The sequence below is a fragment of the Thunnus thynnus genome, chromosome 19 (genome assembly GCF_963924715.1).
Source record: "Thunnus thynnus chromosome 19, fThuThy2.1, whole genome shotgun sequence".
Taxonomy (NCBI): Eukaryota; Metazoa; Chordata; class Actinopteri; order Scombriformes; family Scombridae; genus Thunnus; species Thunnus thynnus.
In genome coordinates, this window is record NC_089535.1 from 23,651,054 (window position 1) to 23,677,044 (window position 25,991).

Below are 25,991 nucleotides of genomic sequence, written 5' to 3' on the forward strand. Positions count from 1 at the left end.
AACCAGCAACAGACTAAACTTACTATTTAACAAAAGACAGCCAGAAGCACTGTAATGTCAAAGTGTTAAGAATGGTGATGTGATCACTTAGTAAAAAAGAAAGAACATAGTCGGTGAATACAAATCTTTAAACTGAACTGAGTAAAACCATTTGAATCAGTGACAGTGACTGGGTAGAGGGGAGTTTGGTTGTACTGTTCGAATTTATTTATTTATGTAAGATATTTATTGGTATTTATTAGGTTTATATTTGGGTGTGTAAACTCCCCTCTACCCACTTCCTGCTTGTTGCCCTCCTGGAACTATTAATAGATGTGCGAGCTGCTGGGGAATGCTTTTGCCTGAACATCCTGGGGGTAGGAGAACAGGCAGAGGTAAGTTTGTGCATGAAACCGACAGATTTCAATTTACTATTACAATTAGCTTATTTACTCGTTCAAAGACAAACGACCAGGTGCAACAGCTCAGCGTCCCCACCCTGGTACCCCAGACTCAAGCAAATTGCAATACACAAACAATCAATCAATAAATACCATGTGTGTTTATTTAACCTGGGTAATATATGCAAATCTGTGCATCAATTAACTATTTTTGTAATGCTACTTACTATTTACTAGAGATCTAGAAACGGCGACCCATCATTACACCAATACAGCTTTAATATGTTTTGGGTTAGGGTTAGATGCGTGATTTCACTTTAGTTTATGGTACAGCTGTTTTGTAATGTAAATACCCTCTAAGAAAGTCTAACAAGGGTAACAGTGGGAAACAAAGATGCAACGTCCTGGCAACTTCCATAATGTTACTGGGGTTAGATAGTAACACGGCATTAAATGGTCTGATGTTTAAGTAGCCTGCAGCATGTTACTAGACTACAGAACACGGGACCAGCTGAAGACAGTGTTGGTATGTCTCAAGTGACAGATATGTGATTTCCCTTTAGTTTACAGTAAAGTTCTGTTGTAATGTGTCAGAAAATTACGCTCTAAGAAAATCTAATCAGGGTCAAACAGTGGGAAATAAAGATGCAATGTTCTGGCAGCTTCCATAGCATAATGTTACTGGGATTGGATAGTGACATGGCATTAAATGGTTTAACGTCTTAACTGGTATGGGAGTTGAGCGCTGAGGAAGGATGTATTACATTATGTATTACCTAAAAACTCCACAGGACTCCGGAGAACATGCAGGCTATGAGGGAACATGTCAAGTAGTGATGTGACCAGATGTGGTTTGACTTAAGTTTATGGTACAGTTTTCTTCATATGAGCAACAAATGACCCTGTAAGAACTTTAAACTATGTAAGTAAAGGCCAAATAAATGTATTGTCCTCTGAGCCCTGTGTTTTGTCTATTATAAAGGCTATGCCCGACACAATATGGCATTAAATTCATCAGCCTATGTTGGTAGCATTACAATGTATTGTCTATTTATAACATAATTTTGTTGTATGGGTAGAATAGCATCTAACTGTAGTATATTGTGGATCTGATATGGAATTGTATTTGATTTCTTATTAGACTATGATCTTGTAAAATGGGGTCTAATAGTGTATTAGGATCTCTTATTTGGTTTCTGATTAGAGTATAATCTGGTCTTATAGTGTCTAAGTATAGTATATTTTGGGTCTAATACAGCATTATATGCAGTTTCTAATTACAGCATAATTTAGGTGTATGGTGTCTGTTTTTGTCTAATTTAATACAAAGTATGGCTTAATACGTCTTATTAGTGTACTGTAAAATAAAGTGCGACCCATTCTTGTGCCACACAGAAACTCTTTGGAGGTGTTTGTGTTGGATGGTGGTCCAACGAAGCGCAGGACTTTGACACGGGAGACACTGAAGATCTAGCATTGATCCAGGACTGTAGATATCACAGTCCTGCATAGCATGGTGGTTCTGCGCCATCTTTGATTTTATATAGTTTGTAAAATCAGGTGCCTGTTTTTCCCAGTTTATAGGTTGCAAAAAAGATTTCCTACCACAGCTGAGTTTGTATTTTTAGCATTCTGCTGAGACTGATGTCAGAGATCCAGGACAGTGATACAATACATAGTATCTTATCAGAGCTAAGAATGGTGGTGGTTTGGCTAAATATAGAAAAAGAAAACCTGATCTTACAGAAATACGTGAAATGAACACAACCTCATTACATCACATTCTGTGGTGGTGGCATGTAATGTGTTAAAATTACGTGTGTTAAGAGGTCATAGTCATTTCATATATTTCTGTGAGATCAGCCTGCTTTTACAAATCACTGTTAAAAAATAATGATGTTTCATGGTGTGACAACACTGCAGTCAAGGTCTGGTTAGGTTTAGGCACAAAAAATAACTTGGTTAGGGTTAGGGAGAGATCATGGTTTGGGTTAAAATGATCACTTGAAACATGGTGTGGGTTAAAGTTACTACTTCATTAAAGTTAGGCTACCTTTGTCATCATGGCAACAGTAAACACAACAACAATCATAGTTATGTTTTGTTTTTTTATTTTTTTAAAGCTGTTTGCTCTCTGGTTGGAAATGGAAAGCAAACAGGAGTCTCCTGCATCTATCTATCTAGCCTGCGACCTCCAGTTATGGGACATTTGTCACCTTATATAGACATCATCTGAAGTGCGTCACTTCTCTGTATCATATTTGTGTGTCTACCACAACAAAAGATCCTAATTGACTCTCCATTGGCATTGTTTCCAGCATGTAAATTGTAACACATTATGTGCCACCACTATGTGATGCGGTGTTAAGAGGTCGTGGTCATATCACGTATTTCTGTGAAGTTGGAGAAAGACGTCTTATTTCATTTCACCTTCGATGTTTTTTTGTTTGTTTATTTTGTTTTGTCTGTGTCAACTGTAAAAACATTTTAGTTGCCCCGGGAAGTTTTTGTGCTGAAAACCCAAATATAGTGAATATTATGCAGATTCATTCAATATGAACATATCACGAATGGTTCATTAAAAACATAATCAGGAGGAATTGTGTTTATTTTGAAATGTATTTGATGTAGCAAATTAGAATTATATAAATGTAATTTTTAGGAGACAGAGTTGAACAGAAGGTTACAATAAATAATTTTGTGGGCCTACACCTTATATACACATTATATATTCAAAAAATAAAATATAGAGACAGGCAGTACCATTTTTTTTTTCAACTGCAGACTTCAATTACCTGCTTTTCTTAATGTTGCATGCCAATCATTTTGTTGAGTAGGTGTCCCATCTTCTCACTGTGCTCAGGGGAGTATTTGTTTATAGCGTGACCCTCTCAGGAAAGTCAACAGCTGTTTCCAGTCGGGCTTAGTGGCGACACCACCATCCTTCAACATGATGGGTTTCGCCTTTTAATGCATCGCAGTTAACCACATCCTAATTAGAACTAATGACTTGCTCGTTAAAGAGCTCTACAGCTAATTGGCATACTGAACTGCAAGCAGGGAAACACCACAAGGAGGTCAGGAATTAAAAAAATAATATGAAAGTTGTAAAACGGGGGGAGACTGACCAGAGAAAGCTGCTTACTTCTTATCAAACTGCATTTTTAATAAGAGATAATCAATATTCAAGGCAATGGATTTACCACAGTTTATATATCCATCAAGGATCATGAATACTTAATGCTTTAAAAAAATCAGAAACCCCAACACTCCAAAATTTTTATTCCCCAAGTTTATGGCAATCTGGCAAATCAGATATGATTAATTATAAATTGAACCATTACAGCGCGCTTCAGAAGCTCACGTTCACAAATTGCATCCACAACTGGGGTTGAACATGAATTTGTTCTCCTTGTATTCCTGCAGCTCGTATGCAAAGTCGCAGCTTCTGATTCACATGCAGGGTCCGTTCTGCACACTGTAGTTTCATTTAGATCAAAAAGACTCAAATAGACAGAGAATCACAGGATATCCAGAATATCTGATCATTTCCCCCACCACCTCACCTTGCCGCCGAGAATCTCAGTCGCTCCTGAGATGATCTCATTAAAGCAAAGATACAAGAGACGCAGGGAGAACTATACAGCAGAAGTATACCCTGCTTTAGTGTTTGCTATGAGACACAGTGTATCCAGGTTAAGTGCTTCAACAATCCTCCATGTTGGACTGTTCAGGGGAGTGGTGGACACAGGTGGAAGCTTTGACAGTCATACCACATTAGTGCAGTTACTGTAAAAAGGCATTCCTGGGATTTGTTCCCTAAAAATACTCTCACACCACTGGAGGCCAGAGCCTCTCAGGAGCCTGATTTGAAACCTTGCAGCCTGAGGACAAGGCAAGCAAAGGCAGAAAAAATAAATTTGAAAAAAAAAAGAAAACACATGCCCCCAAACTCCTATTACAGACACAACATGGCAAACAGTGGAAAACAATAGAGTTATTCCAGCTCAGAGCAGAGCAGGACAGAGAGCGATGGCATCTTGGGGCAGAGGGCTGCAGGGCTGGGTGGGGGCCGCCCAGGCGGCGTGGGAGGAGGGGTGCTCTAATGGGCTCAGGGAGGCTGGCGAGCTCTGCTGGAGGCCCACAGGAGGCCCTAGCCTGTGGTCTTGCCTTGGGCAGGCCTGCCACAGCAGCAGTCAGGTGGGCTGACAGACTGAGGGAGAAGAGGCCCTCCCCATGTGGCCTGCCATCAACCCCCCCCCCCACCTAAGCCCCTCCCACTGCACAGATGTTCAGGGTTTGGGGAGCAACAAGCTATGCAGAAGCAAACAAAGCCAGGGATTCAACATCGCCACCTTACATGTTGAGAGATATCTTTCACTGGATTGGTCTAATTGAGTCAATCTGTGGTGGTTTTTAAAATCAGACTCGAGCATGTGTCGACATCTCTGCTCAGAGATTAAAAGTTAAACATTTGCTCATGCAACACGTTGGAGACTGAAGTATGAAGTTTATTAATTAATGGTCATTTACAACGATTCATTAAATATCAACACGAGCCCTCAGCGTCGGCACATATTAGTACAAGGTTTGTTTTTGTTCCATGTGTCAAACAGAGAAGAAAAGACAGACGTCAGTGTGAATCTGCACATCAACACTAGCAAGTGTTTTCTCTCAGGTGTGTTATGGACTTGTGCGCCGTACTTTTACAGTTGACCTTTAGCCCCAAAGCTCCCTGAAGCCCCATCCATATAGCCCAGTGTAGGAGGTAAAGATCAGGGCAGCCCGGCCTGGACTCTCCCCTCCTGACCGGCGAGGCATGTGAAGCCTCTGGCATGACTCTCAGCATGGGAAAAGTGCAGCTTTATCACCGCTGCTCAAACATTCATCACACAACCTCTCCTGCAGCACGTCCAATGGGAGACAATAGCACCTCCATCAACTCCCATCTGAAGCTGCCGACTTAGGCAGAAGGTGGCAGAGAGGCAACTTCAAAGTTTTTGGAGCCTGGGTCAACACACATCACACCGCAGAAGAAGAAGAAGAAGAGGAGAGGGGGGGACGTACAGCCGAGGAGGAGCAGCTCTCCAGTCTGGAGGGAGGTCATTATCAGGCCATGTTTACACCGGCACAGAGCACACTGGTGTGTGCTGCTGTTTTAGCGTTTGGAATATAATACTGCAGCCATCACTACAGGCAAAGTAGTTTATGTTCCTGTGTTTGTCTATGTATGCATGTGTGTATGTGTGTGTGTGTGCAGTTGTTCCAAAAGTCTACTGGGATGACACTTTAAAAGATATTTGCATTATTTCCTGCATGGATAGGTGAAGGTCAGTGTTCCCTCGGTGAATATCAACATCTTTGCACAATCAGCAAAATAAATACTTTATATAACATGGCATCAGGAGAATACACTGTAAAAAATTTTTTATTTTTTTTATCAGATTTAACAAGTCATTTGGTCTGGTTTGGTCTCCCAAAGCTGTCGACAAACAAAAAAATCTGCCATTAAGGATTAATGGCATTCAAATTCTGAAGACAAGGAAAACTGCACTCTCCTGATGGCAGTGTGTTTCTCATTTTAGAACACATTTTATGACTGAATATGAGGAGAGGGTAGTAGACTCCTGCACACTGTCAGCGTTCATTTGTTGAAAAAGCAACATTGCATTCATAGACCTTCATCAGGCATTAAACTATGAGATGAGATTAATTGAGCATCACTCTTCTCATTTTATGTATGTATTTTATAATTGTCTCATCTGTTATCCTATAACAAATGAAAAAATGCTGGCACACTGACAAAAAAAACTTTAAGAGGTTCTTCACATGCTAAAACAGTTCAATTCATAACATATCTGAAAGGTGAGAACGTGTGAGAGATGTAAAAGAGAAGTGATAAGTTTCCGTCATAGGACATGTCAGTCTAGAGACTTAAACAGGCTTTAAAACAACCTGTAGATATCTCAGCATTGACTTCAGATGGGCAGACACAGTACAGACTAAGCCCAGTTTTAATACTGAATTAGTTGCCCCTGACTAATTTTACAATCTTTTCCACCATCAGCCATCGTTTATCATTAAGTTTGAGGGGAATCATCACATCTGATTAATCACCCGAATAATTTGGATTTTGGATATGGATTTTTCTGACAGGTCCAACATTTTGGTCAGCTGTATTGCAGTTTGAGCAGTTCTGTGGTTCGATAATCCACATTTCCTCGGTCAGAAGATCAGTTACAAACGACTGAGTTTAAGTCTTCACTGAGACCGTTCTACGACACAAATAAGGTGATTTCACAGCTGACCTATTTGATTTTGTTAAAATTGAAGAATGGTGCGTTTCTTTCACACCCTAAAACTGAGTCCACATTCTTCTTATCTCCCTTTTTCTTTTTTTGGCATAATTTTCGAGGATACAGCAATCTTGTTTGACTAAAACTTGTGTTTGAGTTCATTGTGAGCTTCATAAGTTTTGGCCGTGCAAAAAGGCAGATTAAAACATGTACTGTGAGTAACTCAACACACATGAGAAATAAAGTAAATTGATTTGTTTTTGCACCATGTGGGCATTTAAAAAAACAAGTTGGAATCATTTTAATCACCAAGAACAATAAAGAACAATAAATATGCAGTTATTTGTCTTGGTGGCAGAGAGAGTTTCACAGACCTGCTGTGCATCTCCTTACATCTACAGACCAGTTAACCCATATTTCATAAACATACAGTGTGACTGAAAATAGCAAAACAAAGTCAAACTATGCCATATCAGCAGTGTCAAGTGAAGTATGATAGCATATTTGAATTGGAAATCTGGCAAAGCGACGATAACAACCTCATGCACTCGCTCGGAAGGCGAGAAGAGGGTTAAATGAACAAAGCCTTGAAAAAGAGTCCAATTCTCCAGCTCCTGCCCCAATCCTCGCAGTTACCCCCACAAAGTACACAAGAAAAAAGAAAATAGTATCATGCATATCATTCATTAGCAGCAAATAAAAGAAATTCTCTCTAATAGTGCCCCCAAATCCCTGAGCTCCCTGCACCACGGAGCGGGGAACTAAAGAAATGGGGGAGAGAGAGATGCAAAAGGAAGCCGTCTCCCTCAAGTGCTTGTTAGGCCCAAATTATTATGGCGATGAATAATTTTAAAAATAAATAAGAAAATAAATAAATAAAAAAAGAAACATTTATAGATCTAAGTATTATCAGAGGAGCCGTGGGTCTGTTGCCAAGCTCTCTGGGCCCGTTTGAAATCCGCCTTTGTTTTTCACTTTGATCTTTAACTGCTAACCTATCCATCGCTTCACCTGATCCCCCCTGTTAGTGCTTCTTCATCCACTTCCTCCTGTTAAACTTTTTCATATCAGGCACGCCACTGCCCGCACTAAGCGGTAATCATAATCGCATCATCATCATCATCATCATCATCATCCTCCACGCCGTTGTCATTAACTTTCTGTTCTTTCACAACAATAATTAACATACTGCACAGGGAGCAAGATTAGGCAGAGAGATGCAGGAGTAAATGAGGGAATACAGAGGAACGCAGGGGAGGAAGCCATGTTGGGGGAAGAAAGACATAAAGCTGCGACCAGCTCCTCTACTCTTGCTTCCTCTCCTCTTATCACGGTTTCTCTGATTTACTTTCCTTGCCTCCCCTTTTGTTTCGGCTCCCTTCATCTGAATTCCTCTCTTCTTGCTTCCTCTCCACTCATCTACTTGTATCTTTGCTTTTCGCTCTCTTCTAATGTCGTTTCCTCTTGTCTCCTTTACTCGTCGTCTCCTCTCATCTGCTACCTCACCCCTCATTTCCTCTTCTCTTCTTCTCTTTCCTTTTCTCTAATTTTACCTCCTCTTCTCTCGTCTTGCTTCCTTGTCTCCCCTTCTGGTTTCCTCACCCTGTCTCCTTTCCCCCCCTCTCCTTTCATCTCTTGCTTCCTGTCCTCTTCTTTCCTTTTCTTTCATTTCACTTTGTCTCCTCTAGCTTCCTTCTCTACTCTCCATTTTCCTTCCTTTGCCTTCCTCTCCTCTTGTCTCCTTTCCTTTTTAAAATATATTCTCTTCTCCCCTGGTTTCCTCTTTCCTCTCCTCTGGTTTCCTTTCCTTTCATCCCGTCTTCTCTTATCTACTTGTCTCTCCTCACCTTTTGTTTCCTTTCATTTCCTCTCCACTTGCTCCCTCTCCTCTCATTCCTTTTCTCTTATCTCCTATCCTTTCATCTACTTTCCTGTCATCCCATTTTGTTTCCTCTCATTTCATCTCAGTTCCTCTACACTTGCTTGCTCTTCTCTAATCTCAATTTTTCTCCTCTCATCTAGTTTACGTTGCTTTTTTTCCTTGTTTCTTCTTTGTGTCCTTTTGCTTTTCCTCTTACTCTGTCTCTTCATCTTTTCTTTCATCATCTCATATTCTTTCCATTTTCATTTCCTCTAGTTTCCTCTTTTGTCATTCAATTGTCTCCACTCACCCACTTTCTTCTCTGCTTTCCTTTTTCCTCTTTCTTATCCTCTTGTTTCCTTAAATCTCATGATTTCTCTCATCTACTTTCCTTTCCTCCCTTTTTGTTTCAATTCATCTCTCCTGGTTTCTTCTCCTCTCATTTTCTTTTTTCTCATCTCCTACAATTGAATCTCCCCTGATGTTTCCTTTCCTCTCATCTCATTTTCCCTTCTCATCTATGTTCCTTCCCTCATCTGTCCTTTTTTCTCTCTTCATTTCTTATCTCCTCTTTCTTTCTCTCTCATCTCTGCTTTCCTTTCCTCTCACCATGTCTCATATCCTCCCTTCTTGCTTTTTTCTCATCATCTCTTTTCTTTCATCCAATTTCTTTTTCTTTCATTTCACTTTGTCTTCCCTCCTCTCCTCTGGTTTTTATTCCTCTCACAACATCTCCACTTTCTCTTATTTCTTCCCTCTCCTCTCCTTATCTCCTTTCCTTTCCTCTCCTCCTTCCCATCATCTTCCTCCTGAGGTTTTTGACCTCCAGTGCAGGGACATCCCAACCCTGTGCTCTATGCTCGGCCTCTGATTGATATTGTAATGAGACTCATCCCAACATCCCTTCCTCCCTGTACTCTTACCCCCTCCCTCCTCTCCTTCCTGGTACCCTTCCTCACCCCCTCTGCTCCCTGAGCCCCTGAGTGGCTCGCTCGATTCCGTTTCATCACACATCAAACGGGCCTGACGCTCTCCACGCAGGCAGGACCCAGGGACTGCAACATCTGCACGGGGAGACATGCGGGGGTGTGTGTGTGTGGGGGGACTCCGGCCTCCGAGGGGGGGGGGGGGAGGACACGCCGCGCTATGAGCAGATGTCACCGGGACCCGAACAGCAGGCTGGGGGGACGCCGCGGGGAAAGAGAGATGGAGCGAGGGACCCACCCTTGCAGCCCAGCCTGGGGAGGGAGGAGAGAGGATATGAACCCCAGTCTCTCCAAACACTCCACCTCTGCTCCCCTCTCCTCTCCTCACCTTGCAGCCCAGCTCCCCCGCCTGCTCCCCCTTTTGACAGTACAATTAGGTAATTAGTCACCTCAACGCTAATAACCTAATCATTACTTGTCTGTGTGTGTTTTCTTTCTACTTCGGAATCCTTGTCCTCCAAGGCACTCCCCTGAGTCCTGATGTGGAGGTGGAGGGGCAGAGGAGGCTTACAATTACCTTTGTCTGGTTACTCCCTGTGGCACAGAGAGAGCCAAGGCTCTGATCCAGACCAAAGCAAAGGCCCTTTTTAATGGAGACAGAGAGCCTGCTCTTTGGAGAGGGTCAACATTGCTCTCACATCCATTAACACCAGAGCTATTTCATCACTGCCTCGTTCTGGCAGGCGAGAGCTGTAGAGGGACTGTGATCAGCCGCCGCCGAGTGCAGACGCTGACATTTCCCCAGTTAGTGAAAGTGGCAATCGGGAGCTTCTGCTGTCAATGAGTCATCAAAGGGCTTGTTTGAGAACAGCTGTTGACGTCAGTGCACTGCCACAAGCATTAACCCTAGTTGAAAAGTGAGGTTTTTTTTCCGGTTTGTTGATGATCTTTTCATCTGCACGGGCAACATGCAAATCTCAAAAGGTCACAGATATGTTATCTGTCATCCAAAAGGGATCATTTTTTGACAGTATCTTGAGAAGAATTGGGAAAGGTTGGGCAGAGCAATGAACGTTCATAATTTGGTTTTTGCATATTTCATTCAATTATTACAAATCTCTGCATGGCCGCTGTGTACAACGACTTTGCCCTGACGGGAAAAAATGCAGCCCCTCATTCATTTGAATGCGGCCAATCCACTGACACATCAGGGGTGCAAACACAGAGAGCTCTGGCAAAAAAAAACGTGGGGTCACCCAGTTGCTGCAATGCAATGCAGCGTCATCTGGCGAGGTGCTGCATTCTGCATTCCTAGTGGAATACTTTGTAACACGGACAGAGTGTTTCTGTTGTTTATCTCGCCATTGTCACAATGAAAGATAAAATAGTTGCGGTCCTGATAACTTTCCAGAGCTGTAAAATCCTGTCTCTAAGTGCTATGAACCACTGTGCAGTATTTTGGCATCCGATATTCCAACTGAACGTCTTGGATTGTATTTTGTTGTCTCACTGATATCTTTAACAACACGTCCCCACCAACTCATGCCCCTTCACTGTTTTAATGCAGGGCTGTTTTTGGTCTTAATGCCCACATATACTTTAAATTTCACACTTTAAATCCAACATTTTCCAAAGCATATATCGTTTTAAATATTTCAAAATGTTTTTCCATTTTCCAGGAAGCCATTAGATTCCATTAATTTAAGTGAAACTTGGATAATGCATCACAGAGAACAACTTTTACTTCTATGTCTACTTTTTTTTAAAGTGATCATCATCCTGGGTGATGCAATGTTTTTGTGCTTTCACTCAGAGCTGTACACTCAAGATATAAGTTACAAAAACAAAAAAGTTGTGACTTGGATTTGACTGCTGTGAGACATGAAAGCAAACAAGACTAAGAGTTAACAGCCGTACTTTAGCATGCTAATATACTCATAATAACAATGCTAACATGCTAATGTTGAGCAGATACAATGTTACCATATTCACCTTCTTAATCTCCGGTAGCATGCTAATATTCCATAATAAGCATTAAGCATAAGGTATAGATGAGGCTGATGGGAATTTCAGTAGTTTTCAGGTATTTGGTCTTAAGGGTGGGAAAATTGAAATTTTGAATTGATGATCGCACTAGATGAAAAGTCAGAAGATCACCAAAGTTATTATAAGTCATCCTGTGAGGGACATGAAGGTGTGTACCAAATTTCATAGCAATCCATCACATAGCTGTCAAGATATTTGACTTAAAATCAAGAATGTCATCCTCTGAGAACCATGAGTGTGTACAACATGTCATGCTGCAAGCATGGCTAAAAACGTTCAGGTCTCAAGGTTTGACTTGGTAAAATTTCAAAACAAAAACAAAAAATTAATAAGACAGCTATGAAAGAACACTTAACACAGCTCTGAAAATAAAATGATCAAACATGGTGTATTTTAATAATCAGCATTCAGAGACCTGAAAGACTTCTACCTTGAATTCTAATTTGCTTTTGAAGACGTAAGACTTGACCTGGATTTGTCCCAAGAGACCTAAAAACAGCTCTGCTTTCAGCTGCACTACCCCACAAAGATAAGACATTAACAGAAATAAAAGGTGACATGATATTTCACTGTTTTGGATTATGTATCTCTCTAAAGCTAATTTGCAGCTTGCATTTTGACTTTAACACCTAAAAGGGGACCAACTTGGAAGGTAAGAAAAAGATTCAAAAATTCAAAAACATACAAAAATAAAAATTCAGCAGTAAGTTGATGTAAAGTTGCAAATGGACTAAAACATGCAGAAAAACTGGCACCGTCTTTCATCTGACCTTTCCTAGATTTTTTTAGGCAGCATCCACATCGTATTTTCCTGTTTGAATATTTTTCAAATCTCCACAGACTATAAATTTCCCAGCAGCACGGAGAAGCTGCTCATCTTTGCCATGAAACCAACCTCATCCATTCCTCATAATCTAGTCTCATGTTTTTGGTTTGTGGAGTTTGGATCCCCCGCTGTGCTTGCTGCGACAGCCGTCTTGTCATCCTCTTTATTATTCACATTTCTTGGAGGCAAACAGCTGTTTTGCATGGCAGATTGAATCAGAGTTCCTCCTGACTCCTGACACTCAGGTGACAGATAGAAGGACTGAAGTCTTGAGTTATGGCAGCAAGAAACAGATAGCCTAATGACAAGTTGGTGCTGAAAACTAACTGATATCGTATGAAGAACTGCGACAGACTACTTTTTAAGTGCTCTGTGGGGGTTGTTAGTGTGAAATCCTCACATACTGTAGTCTACATCCATAAATTAAATTTTACAATGAATAAAACATCCAGAGTTCATGTGCAGGGATTTTTAACTACGGAGACAAGCGTCAAAGCAGAGAGAGAAAATTAATCGCTATGGCCAGTAACAATATTTCTCCTCCGTAACAAACTGCTGCAAATGGATTTCACTGGCAAGTGCATAGTAGGCACTAGACTTTATTAGACGGAGCTGAATGCATTGCTTTAGCTTGACGGTGAAGTCAGTGCACTTTATCACGGTGCGGGTAATGAGAGATAACTTCCCTGCATCTGTGAGAAGCGAATCCAGCACCACAACCCCCATGCATTTTTTATCAGCCGCAATTACTCAGAGCTTGTTGATATTTCCCATTCATTTCATTTGGGAACATTTGCATCAGATAACCAGAGGCCTGCTGTAGGGCTAACTGAACCGTACTGCAGTAAATTATAGGTCTCCGACTGTCCGATAACATACGGAGGATTTGCTATGGCCAGGCTGCAGCACAAGAGGTCGGTTGGTTTCTTTTGATGTTTGGTGTGTTGTCAACTCTCCTGGCAGACTGGTTTATCCACTTCAGCAATTCTTGAGTCAAAACTTATAATATGTTGCAAACAGTTCAGATGATGTGATCATTATAAACACACAGGAGGTTCTGTTAAAAAGCAGAGTATCCCAAAACTACTCAATAGATTTTACTCAAATTTGGTGAAAAGTTGGACCATGGGCCAAGGAAGAACTGATTAGATTTTGGTTTGTAGTTTCCCCTGATTTTTTGGTGCCTATAGGGACCATGCCCATTGGCTAAAAGAATTGCATAGCACTTTTACACTAAGCATTTTACAATGTGCCCCTCATTCCCCCTTGCACACAGCAATGATGGTGGATTGTTGGCCTGGCCATCCTGAGCAATATGTGGCTCCATGTTTTGCTAAAGGACACTTCCACATGTTGACGGGAGGAGCTGAGGCTCAAACCACCAAACCACTGCCATTAATGGACGACCAATTCTTCCTTTATTCTACCTGATTTAATCAAATTTTTATCAGATTTCATCCAGCTTTATAAAAAAATTATCCAATTTTCATCAAATTTGGTCAGAAAAATAACTGGATGAGGCTCAAAAAGATTAACTAATTTTTTACAATTTATTGTAATTACTGTAATTTGTAATTTATTTGGGTATGGCCTATTTTGCAGAAACTGCCATTACTCTTAAATACATTGTGTAATTGCAACATAATTTACATGGCACATACACACATCTACTCCAAACAATCCTGCAAAATTTGATGGTTTACAGCGATACACTACATACAATATGAATGGCCATAAATCAGAGGTCATGAGTCTGAATTATGTCATGTTGTTGTTTCTGGCTACATGTGAAATCACTATGATGATCACTTTGCAAAAGTATCTTTATTATCAGCAATGTGTAGCCTACTGTACTGTACTGAAAAACCACCATGCCCCTCCCAAAAACCCTAGATTGCCCCTGGGCATGTGCTACGTCACATTAACATAACTTAATTACACCACATCTTCCCTTTTAAGTACACCAAAACAGTATTTACTTTGGTGTATTAGACCTATTATAGAACATAGCCATAAACTCAAACACTGCTTTTTCCAGGCCAATAAACAAACATTTCCCTTAGGCAACAAGCCTATCTGAGGCATTCTCACAACACAGTAACATTAACATTGTTGCTTTTTTTCCCTTTGCAAATTATCTTTTGTTTACAAGTCCAGTCTATGTGGTTTCATTACTTCTCTGCCAAATCTGGTTCTGACTGTAATACAATCAGGTCTAGGTTTAGGTGTTGGTTGATTTGGGGAAGACACTGCTGTGTTTATTGGTGCGGGCGTCTGAGTGTCTTGTGTACTCTCAGGTCTTTCCATAGGGATAAGGTGATGGCAGTTCCTGTGAACAGTTCCATGAGGCACATCTACCATGTATGAACGTGGTGCTGAATGTTCACCCACCATATTTCCTGTTACCTTTGCATCGGTCACCCATACTTTTTTTCTAGGTGGGAGGTAGCTGAGCTCATGCTTTGGAGTCAAAGTGACCATATTTGGTGGAGAGGGTGGAGCTGACCCTAACGCTAGCTGCTAGTTTGGTTAGCATGGTGCATTTACAGTGTATGGTTAACTGTGATAATGCTAATACTAATGCTAATTCTGGCTAGTGAAAAAAACACACTCAAAACCATTAAAACAAAATGTACTTACTGGAAAAATTGACCAGCCAACTCCTTAGATGGTCTTTTAGTAAAACCAAACGTTGAACAAGACTTTTTTAGGTGACCAAAACGTTACAATTAACTTTCATGAATTGAAAACATACTAAAATAGCAACATCTACGCCTATACTCCTATTCTAATCTGGGGTTACATAGGCAGGCCTCCATTCTTCACTCCACTTTTGCAGCAAAACTGCATCTAATCCAAAAGAGGAAGCATCTGCTGACACTTTGTTGTCCTTGTTTGGATTATAAAGGGCTGACACAGGTGTGTATAACAGCTCCTCCTTCAGTCTGCTAAAGGCTTTGTCTTGGTCAGCTCCCCAGAACCATTGGTTCCTCTTTGAGAGTAAGTTTCTGAGAGGTTTGTCTTTCTCTGCAAGCTGTGGGATGAACTTTCCTGGTTGGTTCACCATTCCTGGGAAGCTGCATAGGTCACTTGTTTTAGTTGGCTCTGCCATTTCTCTGATTGCTGTTTTGGTTGGGTCTCATTTAACTCCTGCCTCTGACATAATGTGGCCCAGGATTTTAATTTCTCTTCGTGACAGCTCACATCTCTCCATGTTGAGGGTTATGCCTGTATTTTCTGCCTTTGTCAAGACTGCATGAAGATAGGAATCATGCTCTTCATGTGAGCTGCCCCAGATCAAGACTACACCCTCTAGACACTCAGTAACCTCCGTCATCATCCTTTTCTGGAAATATTCAGGTGGAGAAACTATCCTGACTGGCAGCTGGTTAAAGTGGTAACGCCGAAATGGTGTGATGAAGGTCGTTAGCTTGGCGGACTCCTCTGCTAGCAGGATTTGCCAGAAGCCCATATTGCAGTCAAGCTTGCTAAAGATACAAACACCAGCTAATGAGCAAAGAGTCGGTTCAACGGAATGGAGTATGCACTTTTCTCTATGTACTGACTTGTTGAGCTTATTCTCTGTGTGCCCTTGGCCAGGCTTATCACCCTGGTTATGTTTCTTCTTTTTCTCATCCTATTTGCCTTTGCTCATAACTCTATCCACTCAGCATGTCTCATTTTTGCTCGCTATGTCCTCATGCAGGTTGCTCTGCTTCCATCTTTCTTGCTATCTCAATCGCATAAGATCCTTATCTAACTGCATGCGCTCCGACACGCAATCTGATAGCCCTACTACAAGTCTGTCTTTGATTAGCTCATCATGCAACGTTCCATAATTGCAATGGTCAGCCAATGTGTATAAAGCAGATAAAAATGAGTCTATAGTTTCATTTTCTCCCTGTTTTCTCCTGTTAAAATGTGCTTATTCCATATATCACATCACAACAGCGAAGAAGCCATGAAATCCATCCCTTACCGCAGCATATTGCTGTTGTTGCACTTCGGACAAGTTCAATCCTTTCAGTACGTCGTCTGCTTTATCACCCATACAGTACACAAGGGTGTTTACCTGGTTTCCTTCATGGTCTTTTCTTTTCTTGACCAGGCTTCTATCAAATGCAGGTGACCTTCTCGGGATACACTATCCAACTTCTGACACCATGTCGTGTTATCGTTCCTGGCTACGTGGGAAATCACTATGACTGTGTATCTTTATTAACGTGTGGTGTACTGTTCTATACTGTAAAACTACCATGTCCCTCCTAAAAAAACCCAGAATGCCCCTGTGCTATGTTACTTTTATTTAACTTAATTTTATCACAAATCACTTGACGGTTTGCAAAATTTATATTTGTACAAAGCTCTAATATTCCCAGACAGCATGCAAGTGCATTACAGAAATCATAAACCAGTTATTCACAATAGGTTTTTTCATGCAGGTCCAGACATAGACTGAGATCAAAAATTACGCATTTCAAGAATTCACTTAACACAGTGGTTCCCAACCCCAACACGGAGTAGGAAATAGCAAGATTAACAGGATAGGAAAGCAGAAAAAACATTTATTTTTTAAAGGGTTATTTTTAAGGCTTTCCTCAAATCTTTCCATTTTTATTGTGAATTAACATACAGTTTAACCTTTTCAGACCTCTAAAAAGCATTCAGGCATATGCAAGATAAACCTATACTAATGCAACCAGTAACGAAGGGGTGCAAGTACACATTGCTTCATTTTAGGGGTTCACAAGCCAAAAAGGTTGGAAACCACTGCCTCAGAATAAAGAGAGAGCATTGCATTGTGTGGTATTGTATTGTCTATTTCTATACAGTGCTGTACGTTCCCTCATCAATCTTAATTAGCAGCAGTTCTGCTCAATTAATGCTGCAGACTTGAGGTAGAGATGAAGGGCTGAATATCAATATCTCCCTGACAGGACAAGGTGAATCAGGGCTGATTGACAGGCGGACTTCTACAATGATCAAGGTGCGGAGACCAGGGTGGGTGCTTCCTGGTGTCTCAGATTTGTTGTAATTGACAGGTGCAGAGACGTTCGGGGGTCCTGGTGGAGCTCTGCGCCGTTTATGCAGATTAACACGTCAAAAGTACAAATGAATAAATAAACTGGTAAGCACGAATCAGGCATTTAGCCTGAGGGGATGCCATCATTACCAGATTAAACAAAGTGACTAATCACAAAAACAATCCGCTACAGAAGTGGTGGAAGTCAAAAGAAGCCAAAGCTTGGGGGTAAAAAGCTAAGTCATCTTAATTATTCAGCTATAGGCAAACAAAGATATGAATTTATAATCAACAGAGCAGTGACAGATATTTTTATTTATTAACAGATACTGCACATTATGACGCTGAGAGGTGACTGTTTTGAAGAAAGAGAAAGTGCTTGTTTTTCTACCGAATTTACATGATGACATGGGAGAATCGCATATTTATGGCAATGACAATTGCAAAATCCAAAATGAGCCCTGAGGATGGGATCACAGGGATGGCACGAATTCCCAAAGCAGCCAGCCAGCGTGGGTACCTGAAGAAGAGGCCTTGTGGGAATACTGTGGGTCAGTCTAAAGAAGAAGGTGGGATAACAGATAACGAACAAACAGGACCCACATAGGGTGTTTTGACACTAAAAAGAAATTCCTGCTTCCTTTGAAACCCAAATGAGCTGACGCGAGGTCCTCATTCCAAACACAGACCCATACCACTGCCCATGAATCGGATCCTTAGATGTTTGAGTTTGAACCAGAAACTGATGTTTTTCGTGGTGTTTTTTTTTTTTTTCCTTTCAGAGTAGCCGTAACCTCAGCTTGAACTGCCTTCATGCCTGGACACAACTCAGCTGTAAACACATCACTTCTCTTAAATTGACCCAAAAGTGCCCCTGGTTTCCAGACTTCCCTCCACGCACCGCGGACACCAGTCTCCTCTGACCTTCACACCAAGCTGTGGCCCAAACCTCTGCTATTGATTTTTCTAACTATCTGTTTACTCCTCGTCTGCACACTTTCCCAGCTGCTTGGAGAGCATCGTTTGCCCCGAGGCGATCAGCAGGGCTCAGCTTGTTCCAGTCTTTGATCATCGTTCAGCCAGCGGATTAACATATGCACACTCTCTTCCTCCCTTTTGTCGCTGAGCTTGATAATAAATCTACAGTCTTCCTCTATCTCTCTCTCTCTCTCTCCTCCCTCTCCCTCGCTCCAATATGGGACGAGCCATGAATCAATCACCCCGCTTTACGCCTCGTGTCCGACATGGATGCAAATCACAGAAGGATCTGCGGGTAAAGCTCTGCTTATTAAAACCCGATGCCTGACTCATTACAACCCGCTCATGCACATGCATGTCGCCAAGATGAACAGCAGGTAGCACGCATGAAATACAGCAACATTGGTGGAGATAAAACACAGACAGATGAGATTAACCGATTTCTGTGACTATCATCTCAACGGAGGCCAAAACTAAGCCTCACCCACTTTGCCAAAACTAAAAGAGAATCGAAAGCTAATGAAGTTAATTACCGCGTCATTGTGGGAGGTTACAGCCTCGTCTGAAAGAGGCTTAATCTGAGGGAAACTGCAGTGCGGAGGCTCGCCTTCATACCTGCCCTCGCTGTGCAGTAAGTGTACTAATTAAGGTTGGTTTGAGCCTACAATCACCCCGGTTAGCTCACTTAAAGGGCCAGGGCTTCTGGGGTTTAGAACAACACTGATAAGGACTCTGCAAGTAGGACACTGAGTAAATGAGTGCGAGACCGTGCTGGAAAAAGAGAAAGTGTGTCTATTTCCAGGTAGACAGGTGACTTTTTTTTCTTAAAAAGCAACCTATGTGGTTTCTCTAATGGCCAGTGCTGAGACACACCCTCACTCCCTGTTGCCTTTCTTATTTATTACGACCTAATTATATCAGTGTGTCAGCTACCGTAACCAGCTCCTTGCCCTAAATGCCATAATGCTCTCGTGGCTGAGCTCGTACGTGCAGACCTTATGTTTCCGAGCCGTGTACCATTTAACCACGGCTTCCCGAGGCACACGGGGTTGTTTAGCCTGCACTTTTTTCCCCCCGCTCAGCCCATCACGAATGCAATGGACGAGGCAGAGGATCACATGCTGTGAATAAAAATACAGTAACAACATGAGCTCAGGAATGGCAGGAGAAGGAGGAGTGAGTTTGGACGAGTTCCCCTCCTCCTCATCAGCGCGTCGGCCTGAGGAGGCCTGTGAGGTGCCGGAGCTGGGGCCCTATTAAAAAACCGAAGCCCAGCTTGCTGGAAAAAATCTGTCCTCTCACCTCGGAAAACAACAACCCCATTCGCTCCGACAGAGAGACAATCAGCCATGCGCTGCTCGGGGTGAGGCGGCGGTGACCCGGTGTGCCGAGATGAGGACGGTTCTACACACTGATGAGCGCTTTCGCAGACATCAAACGAGGGCGGCGCAGACCTCCCCACGACCTGCCTGTGCTGCCTTGTCTCCTGCTCTCTGCTTTTATTTGAGGTTGATACGGGCAGACGGATCGGCAAATATCGATCATGGCGCGCTCGGTAAAATTCTCCCTCCAGGTTTGAGAGGTGATTACAGGCCCTGGACCCAGCTGATGCAGACTGGGTGTGTGTATGTGTGCACATTTAGGTTTTTCCTACCCCACCTGTCAGACAGGCCGAGGAGAGCAGCCCTATATTCTTTGGTTCGAGTGTCTCCAATCATCTGCAGAAGAGAGACATCTTTAAAAAAAAAATAACACCCAGACAGGCAGGCAAGCTTGCAGGCACACTGTACAACACAGAAAATAGGTTATAAAGCATGGAGAATGATGCATGTGAATCCCAATCATCGAAATTCAAATGATTTGGATGCATCCCCAACCAGCCCTCCTCTCCTTGTCTGCCTTCTGTCGAGGCCTCAGAACTCACCAATAGGAACGGAGGGAAACAGGCTGCAGATTCAGAGGGTTTGCATTAGGAATGGCCCGTTATTAATTAAGCTTGTGGGGTAGAGTTTTTTGACAACGGCTCCCAAGGCGGCGAGCGGTGTGGATCTTGGCGCTGACCTGGCCCAGCAGGGGTAGGAGCTGTGTCTTTGAGGTGGTGGTGAGGGGGGTAGAGGGGTAGAATGGGTGGTGGGCGGGAGAGAAAGAGGAGGAAAAGGGGGGTGGAGTGGGGGGAGGCTGGCTCCATGCCGACAGCCAGGCCTGCCACGTCTGCGTGCCCACTTTGAAGTGTCACCTTGAGGGAAGAGCCGATGGCCGGGAAGCCGGGAGGGCGGGAGCCGCGGAGAGGAGTGGCACGGTTGGCATTGCCAGACATGGTACTTTAATATTGCATGGGCTCCCGTCCATCTCTCTACACACTCAGGACATTCCTTCTGCTTGATTTAGTTTGAAAGTAGATCTTTGTTTTCTTTTTTTTTTCTCCTTTCCCCTCCTCTCTCACCATGCTGTGGCTCAACACCTGTGCTGGTTTTGTGCTCATTCTTGCCTGAACAAATGTCAAGCTCTGCAGTCAGAGGAACTTTAACAACTCCCCACATTATGAAAGTTGACAGTGTTGCATTTGGCCTGCAGAATGAGGTAGCCTAGAGTTGATACATATGGCTACTTATTAAATTATTACACTGCAAAATCATCTCTATCTTACCAGGTCAGTTCTATTTGAAATTGAATTAGACAGAAATATTAAAATTTTCTTTGAAAAATTAAAATTTTTTTCAGCTCAAATGAAAAAATATGCCAGTGCTGTACGAATATTTAAGCATATTTCCATTAGACAGTAACCTAATTTTCAAGGAATTACTGTATCTTGAAATAAAAATAAGATTGTACACTGAAGAAGGCATAATAGAAAACTCTGTTTACTTTTCTGTGCTGAACACAGAAACTGAACATAGAATTAAAAGGGCGTCCTAGCTGATCTGGGTACAGGAACGTTTTGTACTTGCTGGGCTTTGACTGTAGTTACACCTACCTCAACTCTCTTTTTCCCTCTACCCTCATGTCTCTTGAAACAAGAATGAATAAGGCAGTTCCACGGGAATCAAGAAAAATGATATATGATGTTACAGACAAGTTTGGAAACTGACAGACTTTCTTCATTTGTTATAAGAAAATAACACTTTAAGGAATAGGTTATTGGCAAAAATGACTTGAATAGAAGAGATTTATGATATGTGCGTAGACACTGGTTAAAGGTGCAGCGTGAAGAATTTAGTGGCATCTAGTGGAACGGACTTGGCAGAAATGGAATGTTATATTCATAAGTATGTTTTAATAAGTGTATAATCACCTGAAAATAAGAATCGTTGTGTTTTCGTTACCTTAGAATGAGCCCTTTATATCTACATAGGGAGCGGGTCCACAGAGCCCGCCATGTTGCTACAGTAGCCCAGAACGGACAAACCAAACACTGGCTCTAGAAAGGGCCTTTCACATTTTTCGTGGCCACCATAGATTCTCCTAAACGCTTGGAAAGGAAGGTGAGGACAGGGGTATTCATTTGATTGCAGTCTGCAACCTCAGCGCTAGATGCCACTAAATCCTACACACTGGTCCTTTAATCAACAATCATGTGCCTTATTGGCCGACTTTACGCAAAATATAAGAAATATCCACTCTTATGTTGCTAATTGCTAATGTTGCTTTCATCATTTCCTCAAATGGCATCTGTCTGTAGGAAAACTAAACCATATCACTGGGGACTAAACTTAAACTTTTATTATTTCTCTCCAGTCGTGCCGCGTTTGCCTGACGTGCTGCCAGCACAGTTACAGAACGCGGCGGAGAATCAAACATGGCGTTAGTTTGAGGAGATGCATGAGAGGGAGTTTATCAACAGAGGCTGCAAAAAGGAGGTGTTTTGAAGTGAGGAAAAACGTATTTAAAAAAAAAAAAAAAAAAACACTCACACTGCACGCACTTTCTACCCACTTTAACAACCGTCCCAGTTCACAAATAGCAGTTTTAACTCCCCTGATTAGCACTGACATCTGCAGCCTTTCATCTCTCCCTCCATCTTGTTTTTTTAATCAGATTAACCCAAACGGGCATCCTTTAATGGCCTCTTTTTTAGGAAAGCTGAAAGAGGAGAGATAATTAAAATAATTAAACCGCTGGGACCGGTCTGTGCACGCTCATCTCCCGCTCTTTTCTTTTCTTCTTGCCTTTAAGTTTTGATTCTGCCTCGCTTACTGATTCAAGCAGCACAGAGAGAGAAAGACTCATCATCCTCACTTAATTGCATTAAGTTGACTCTCGGAGGTCCAATTTTTTCCCTCCAAAACCAACAGCCAATGTAGGATCAGATCTTTAGGTGCATGTCAGCCATCTAAATGTGGAAGTAGAGGGGGGAGGGCACATTTCTAAACAGCCTTTATGGAGCATATTTATTTAGTCAGTGAGTGTATTTTGCATAAGGCCGAAGATAAAAAAGGAGGAAAAAAAGTATCCTCTTTAATGATTACTTATTCATGGACTTTTAAGCTTTTAATGAGGACAAATGAAGCCGTTTTCCAGAGTGTCAGTATGTAGTATGCTTACCAAAAATATTCTTGTTTAGCATTTTCTTTTGCACTGCGTGTCCATGAGGAATAAACACTAACATTTAAATATAACTAGGATTTTGGAGCAAGACTTTTAAGCGATCAGTTTATCTTGATCTTGCATGAATATAAAATTTCCCTCAAGTTTTGATCAGACTCGATGATGATAATGATTTATTAATTTCCAGTAATCCTCGTAATTGAAGCTAAATTGATAAAAATGTAATTGTTGACCATTGCATAAAAATAAAGTGGTTCATGGATCTTCTAACTTCTTTTAAAGTAAAACATGCACAGCAACTTTATTAATCAATGACCTCCTGAACTTGACCAACATTTGCTCCTTTATATCAATTATTCACTTCTGTGGAATTTATTCTCATTCATATGAAAACATAACTTCTACACTGACACCCTAAGAAAAAAAAAAAAAGTAGGCTATACAGCACGTCTGAGTTATACTTTGCATTATAGGTGTACATATCTTGAATATTATAATTACACGTCTTCAGATGAATTCAAACTTTGCTTCCTGTCAAAAAGAATCTAATGAATTCTTGCATGAGGATTTTACTGAGAGCAAGAGCCCCGACATCCTCCTCGGAGCGCAGCCCCAACTTTACACAAGCTCCGATGTCTTTTTCCCTCCTCATACACTTTCACTTCATTCAGATCATTTTCACAGGGTTTCATTTCAAGTTGGCACACACACACAAAAAAAAGGAAAGAATCCCTTTGCTGGAAATACTTAAGATTTATATTTAAATTTTCATGGAATCTTTGAGAACATTGAGGAGCAATTTCACATTTGCACTGACATCTAATTTCTCAAGTAGAGTCTGAAAGCACAAATTGCCAAGGATTCCCTATGTGCCCAATTATCCTGCATCAATTTCCTTGACCCTGCGGAATGTTGGTAAATTAATCATACCACTTTTTTTTTTTTCTTTTTTGGACTCTCTCTCGTGACATATGCACGCGTTTGATAAACTAATCATACTTGGTCGGTTATACTCACAAAAAATGATTCAGCCCCGAAAGCAGGATGAGCGTTAACAGCGAGACCCGGGGAATTGGGAGCTGATAAAACAAACACAGCCACATATGTACATACACAAACCACACACACACAAATACAAACACAAAATGACAAAACTGTCAAACTGTAATACTGTCCAATTCCTATTTTTTTTCCCAACTTGTTTATATTAAACAAAAGTCAAATAAATTCCCAAATGAATAAGACAGATTTAAATGTATAATTATGATTTGTTTTGAGCATCAGTAATATTTCTGCTTTCAGTTTATTTGCTGTCTTTGTAGAGAGTGGCTCTGGTTTTTTAACAGTCATGATACAAATATTTTCTTATTGAGTTAACATCAAGTAAACCGAAGAAAAAATACATGGAGGGGGGATCGCATAACACCACTTCTTGTCAATATCATCAATACTGCTGTCACATATTGACCTTAACAACAGCGTTAACAGCCTAATGAGCTAAATCATCTTCAATCATCAACTGTGTAACACCGTATTTACCAGGCTGTCTTACCTGTTGATTCCAACATGGCTGCAGGCTCCGGTGTTAGTTTTTGGAGCAACAGTGTCCTCTGGTGGGAACAAGACAACAGACAGACAGAAGAATAGAAGTAAATACAAACATTATGGAAACACCTACAGTATCTGTGAGAATAAAATATCTCAGTAATGTACTCGTCTTCTTCTTAGATAGAAGGCAGGAAAGATGTGATTTTAGAAATGTCAAACGATTAAGTTTAGGGGGAGAAAATTAAGGCAACAATTTGTCAGTATTGAGTCAGAGCGGGATTAAATAGATAGATTACACTAGGCAGACTGTATATTTCACCCCCCCAGTGCACATTTTGATGTTTGGTAAACAAACAAAATGACTTTTAACCTGGTCTGGATTAACAGAGTGTGGTGCTCTAGGGTGACCACACTTGAAGTGACCCCCCCCCCTCCTGTGTGAAATTTACTATGGGTATATAAAGACTATAGATTTACATGAACTTACTCTTGAAGTACAGGCTCAACACACAAACATCAGAAAAATGTAAGACAAAATCATAAACCCTGACACCTTAGATAAACATGGGCCTGATCCATCCTTACACTGATGCTCCAATCTGAATGCAGCTCACATCCCAATGCAACACGTCATACTAAATATCGTTATTTCCATCATAAATGGCCTGTATGAGGCCTACATGTAAAACCATTACAGAGTATGTCTAAAAAATAATCATTACACACACATATACCAAATAAGGCAAGCCCAATAACAACTGTTGCACGCAACTATTTCAACAGCAGAATGATCACAGAGCGCCAGGTGAGGTGATATGAAGGTATCAGGAATAGCAAATAACGTTACCCAGACACAATGTATTGCAATGCGTATGCTATTAGAAATTATGGTTTTGTTTTTCCTGTTATTTTCACAACAATGTATTTGTGAGTCGTCTTCACACATGGATACATGCAGTAAATTAGGTTTTACCGTCTTCCATAGTCTTGTCTTGTGATGTTGGTGCTGACGTTGTCCATCCTTATTACTTGTGGTCGTGTTTTTGTGTCGTCGAAGAGGATGCTGCTAATGTAACGTTGAGGCTAAAATCACCTGCCTCTGCCGCCGAGTCTCCGGTGTGAAGGGTGTTGCAGCACTTAACTGTAAGGTAACTGAGACTGGCTTGTGGGCTTTGAAATTCGAGAAACTTGTGTAAAACCCCTTTCTGTCGTTTTCTTTCTTAGTTTCCTCCTTTTTTTCCTTTTTTGCGCTTTGCTGCACCCGAAGGCGTGCCGGCACTAAAACGCTGCTAGTTTACTGCTAGCATACCAGCATGACCTCCACTGAACCGGAAATACTTTTTCCCGCACATTGGCGCCAAAATAACGTTGTGTATGTTAAAATAAATAAATAAATATCTAAACGTTGAAATACAGTTTTAGATTGTATTTTTGTAATTAAAAAAATATTTTATGTTTATATATATATATACATATATATATATGTGTGTGTGTGTGTGTGTGTTAAACATTATTTAATGTAGGCAGTTATCCCTCAGGCCATTGACTGTATATAAAGATTT

General features: G+C 41.4%; 1 long non-coding RNA gene across 7 annotated transcripts in view; it reads right to left on the bottom strand.

Annotated features, from left to right (window-relative positions):
* LOC137170296 (uncharacterized) overlaps positions 1–25,782 on the bottom strand; it is a 52,868-nt gene extending 27,086 nt beyond the window's left edge. For 3 of the 7 annotated variants that reach the window (XR_010924593.1, XR_010924592.1, XR_010924591.1), the window contains exons 1-3: positions 25,403–25,777; positions 24,434–24,491; positions 23,899–23,960 (exon numbers count right to left, since the gene is read on the bottom strand). This is a non-coding gene — a long non-coding RNA (uncharacterized lncRNA). Of the gene's footprint in view, positions 1–13,523; positions 17,916–18,106; positions 23,961–24,433; positions 24,492–25,402 lie in introns of those variants that run through there. The other 4 variants (XR_010924594.1, XR_010924589.1, XR_010924590.1 and 1 more) reach the window with 4 other exon arrangements.
* Positions 25,783–25,991: the final 209 nt, after the last annotated feature.